Source organism: Crocuta crocuta, unplaced genomic scaffold (assembly GCF_008692635.1).
Source record: "Crocuta crocuta isolate KB4526 unplaced genomic scaffold, BGI_CrCroc_1.0 scaffold13, whole genome shotgun sequence".
Classification (NCBI taxonomy): Eukaryota; Metazoa; Chordata; class Mammalia; order Carnivora; family Hyaenidae; genus Crocuta; species Crocuta crocuta.
In genome coordinates, this window is record NW_027530007.1 from 6,710,163 (window position 1) to 6,714,633 (window position 4,471).

The following is a 4,471-nucleotide window of genomic DNA, read 5'->3' on the forward strand; positions in this document are numbered from 1 at the left end:
AGCTCTACCACAGTGCCTTTCCTCAGGGGCCCGGGCCTCTCCTGCAGCCCATGAATGAGCTTGGGTTTAGAAATGCAGCAGGGGTCATGTGCAGTTAGGGCAGCTGGCCTCAAAACCTTGACCATGCTTGAGTAAACATTTTAAGCATTCTCTGCTGGCTGCCCATCATCGTGGGCTGGGGGACCACATTCCGTTGGTCACTGATCTAGATTTCAGCTGATCAGGCCTCTGCCACCATTCTGAGCTTGCTGCCCACTAGGTAACTTGCTTCTGACAGATGCGTGCTGCCCTATGACTGCAGTTCTGGGGCCCATCAACCCCCTGCACCATGTCCCAGCACTGCCTCCTCTGAGCCCTGCCCCAGCCCTGCACCAACCTCCCCTCCATCATCTCCCTGAGCCCTGCCCCAGCCCTGCACCACTAGCCCCGTCATCCGTGCCATGTACCTACTCCTCTATGACTTCTGCATGGTCTCCAGGCAGGGAAGGGGGCTTCATCTCCCAAGGAGGGACATGCCCCTGCCACAAGCCAGGAGGCTTCAGGGAGCCTTCCAGGAGCTCATCTGCATCTCCTGAGACCTCACACCCACATCCTGGGGTCAATCTGCTTCTTCATTAGGTCCCTAACTCTGGCAGAGGAGGCTCTCAAGGCAGGAATGTAGTCCCTGTAGAAGTTCTTCCCCGGAGGTTGGGTCCCAAGCCTGGGGGAACCAGAAGCAAGGCCTAAGGTGGGGCTCAGGCTCTGCGACTGAGGGCCAGCTCTCAGGGAGGGGAGCAAGGAGAGCAGAGAGGAAGAGGAGGGAAGTGAAAAGTTCCCTGGACTGAATCAGCCTCAGTGTGCCCCCCCCCCCCCCCCGCCATGAGCACTGAAGCAGGGGTTGCACCTGCGTCAATTTTGCCTTCAGATGAGGGGCCAGCTGTGTACCACCCCCATGCCTGCCTTGGTCGAAGTCTTCCCCCCCCCAGAATGGGGCGTAAACTCTGGGGCAGGGGGTGTGACCTGCCACAGGGCAAGGAGGCTCCATCCACCGAGAACAATTCTCCGGAGAGGGGACCAGCTCGGGGATGAGGTAACTGCCTGATGTGGCTCGAACATCTACAGAAACAGGCATTTTCCTGCCAGCATCTTACAGGGTTCCCAAGGAGCCGTGATTCCACACCAATCACAGGGCCTGCCCAGCCTAGTCACAGGACAGCATCCAGCTCTCCGTGGCTGCCCTCCCGGGCCAGGAGCACTGCACGACAATTATCACGGTGCCTGGTGCTGAACCGTGTCGCTTCCTGTGAAAGGCCATCAAAGACAGACCCCCAGAGGCCGGCCAGGTGCCACTTGGTGGATAAGAGAAGGTAACAAACAGGATTGATATGTTTAATCTAACACTGGGACTTTTCACAGTGGGCGGGATGCTGTTCCATTTATCAGGATGAGACAGCTCCCCGGCAGAGGGCTGTCCAAATCTTGCCTCTCTTCTACTGGAGGGTGATGTTATTAAACACAGGTCTCTGTGCTGGAGAGCTCTCGGAAAGAAAAATGCCGTTGTCAGAGGCCTTAGATTACAGCCGGTCTACCCTGCTGACCCTCCAGTCGTGTGCCCCCACACTGCCCCCCTCCCCGGCCCCCTTCCTAATTTCAGTTTTACAGTGTTTTGAGAAGCAAAGTCATTCTTTGACCTGCATCCCAGCCCTGCCCTGATTGGCCTGATGGTCAGAGCCCCCCATGCAGGAACCCTCTGCTCTCACACGCCACCATCCAGATAAACGTGTGGGAGGAGCTCTTAAAGTCACAGACCCTCACAAATCTGAGGGCAGGATCCTGGGAACCAGCACCAATGTCAAGACTCAGGGGCCATTTCAGGGAAGAAAACCCATGTCAGCGGACTTAACAGTTACATGGCAGCAAGAGCAGCTGAATGTGTCCGTGTCGTCCTCTGGGTGTATCTCCCGGCCGAGGTCATGTGTCAGGATCTCTGCGGTCAGGGCCCAGGAGTCTGCATCTTCGACAACCCCTCAAAGTGGCCCTGGTGTCACCCAGAGTCTGAAAGCCACTGGCCGACCAGTGAGGAGGGGGGAAGGGAGGAGGAAGGGTCACCAGCACTGCCCCACCTCCTGGCTCTCCCTCAGCCCAGGTGCTGGGTCCTGACTTGACTCCCGGGTCCTCTGGAACATCCCTGTGCCCTTTCCAGCTGGGGGTGGGTGCCAGGGCCCCCGAACCCCATCACACACCCAGAGGCCCCCACAGAAAGCGGGTGGTTCTCCGCGGCTGTCCTGACGAAGCACCAGAGTGAGAGGACCTAACAGAAATGTATGTACTGGAGGCTGGAGGTCTGAGATCCAGGCGTGGGCAGGGCCGCCTGCTTCTGAGGCCTCTCTACCCGGTGGGCAGATGGCCCTCCTCACCCTGCGTCCTCACCCCGTTGTCCCTCTGTGTCCTGATCTCCTCTTCCTGTGAAGACACCGGGCAGGTTGGATGAAGGCTGACTCATGTTACCTGGTCACCCCTCCAAACACAGTCACGTTCTCAGGTCCCCGGAGCTGGGACTCCAACATGTAATTGCAGGATTGGGGGACACAGTTCACCCCTTGATAAGGAGCCAAGGAGAACCAGAAGGGAAGGGCAGGCTACTTCTCAGCCTGAATAGCATGACAGTTTATGCCCTAAGTCGGAGCCACACAAGACACTACATCATAGGGGGGTGATTAGTCTCATGGATGCCACACGGAGCTGACAGTCACATAGAACAGAATCAGGAAGGTGGGGTCTGCAGGGGGGAGGGGCTACGGGAGACAAGGAACTGTCCTGCTCACTCTCTGCTCTCCACGGCTCTCTCTTTAGTCTCAGAAGGGTGTCCCCCGAGCCCCATGGCCCCTCCTGACGAGCAGGCAGCTGTGGGTGTCCTGCGGCCCTGACAGCTAGAACCAGCTCATCTGGCCCCTAGAACTCATCCCAATGCCCCCAGCCTGTGCCCTGCATTTCCCACTTCCCTCAGGGACCCTCAGGCTTCCCTGGGGATGGGGTCCTCCAGAGGAATACCAGATGTCCTGTAAAACCCCTGCTCCCTCACCCCAGCCCTGGGGGAGAGCAGGTGCTCAGACAGCCATGGTCCCCAACGCTCACATACTTGGAGCTAATCCATTATAAAGCTCTGGCCCTGGGAGCTCTCTTCTCTTCGTCTGTCCTGCCCCTTGCACACAGGAAAGCGTCTGCTCTGCTGTCCCCAATTTTCTCCAGATGGGTCACTCCTAGTTGTAAGCTTGGGAGGAGGGAACTGCAGACCCTGTGACCCTAAAACCCTAAAAGCCGTGCATTCCCATCGAGCTCTCCAAATGAGAGCTGATGTTTTATCTCCTTCTGCAGTTGCCTCTGGAGTGGGTCTCTTGTATTTTTTAAAATTATTTTTAAATGTTTGGTTATTTCTTTTTTTAAAATAGTTCATTGTCAAGTTGGTTTCCATATAACACCCAGTGCTCATCCCCACAAGTGCCCTCCTCCATGCCCATCACCAGAGCATGAGTGGGGGAGGGCAGAGACAGAGAGAGACAGAATCTGAAGCAGGCTCCGACTCCAGCTGTCAGCACAGAGTCAGACACAGGGCTCAAACTCACAGACCGCCTGAGCCGAAGTTGGACGCTTAACTGGCTGAGTCACCCAAGCGCCCCTCTTGTATCTAGCAAGAAGTGGGGGTGTTTTCTATCCCATTGATCCCAAAGTCACCTGCTCAGTAAAGGCACCGGCCATTTTCCGGATACATATCCTGCATGCCACGCCTTTCCACTGCCCATTCAGCTGTGTGTCAGGGGTGCCTAGGTGGTCCTGAGACCCCAAAGTTGGCCAATGGCACTCCAGTCAGAGCCCGGAAGTGCATTCACCACCCCAAGGAGAAGCGGCCAGTGCTGGGGAGGGACCTCCCGGGTCTTTCCAGGTCCCCTACCCGAGCCTCAGTTAGAAGTCAAGCAGGAAAGACACCACCTACGTCACAGGCTATGAAGAGCTCTTGCAAAGTGTGTGCACCATGCTGAGCATATCACAGGACGATTCTGTTCAGCCCTCACGACGACCCCCTGGGGTGGGTGCTGCTCTCTGCTCTGTTGTAAAGACAGGACCTGAAACAAAGAAGAGGTGGTTAGGCTTTCTCTTGCCTCCAGATCCACAGCTAGTAAGTGCTGGACCCCAGGCAGGACGGGTGGCCAGTGCTGGTGGTCAGCCCCGTGCCTGACATGCAGGGCTCAGTCATGACCGCCCAGGACACAGGTGCAGCCCACTCACCTCTGTCTCCTGCTCTGTGACCTCACACTACCACCTCCACTCTGTGGGGGCCCAGTGACAGCATCAGGGCCATAGGAGCCCGGCAGACATGCCCCCCAAGCCAGCAGACCCAGCGGGAAGCTGACTCCCTCTTTCTCCCAGGGACTGTTCGTCAAAGACAGTCCCCTGATACCTTCCTTCCTGCTCTGCTGGCTCCTCACCGCACCAC

The 4,471-nt window shown here is 57.2% G+C and overlaps 1 long non-coding RNA gene across 1 annotated transcript; it reads right to left on the reverse strand.

Moving 5' to 3' along the window:
- Nucleotides 1-1,354: 1,354 nt before the first annotated feature.
- Nucleotides 1,355-4,214, reverse strand: LOC144231345 (uncharacterized). Its single transcript, XR_013335059.1, has 4 exons — nucleotides 3,971-4,214; nucleotides 2,223-2,442; nucleotides 1,890-2,044; nucleotides 1,355-1,517 (listed from the first exon to the last, which is right to left on the reverse strand). It is a non-coding gene; the product is annotated as an uncharacterized LOC144231345 (long non-coding RNA).
- Nucleotides 4,215-4,471: the final 257 nt, after the last annotated feature.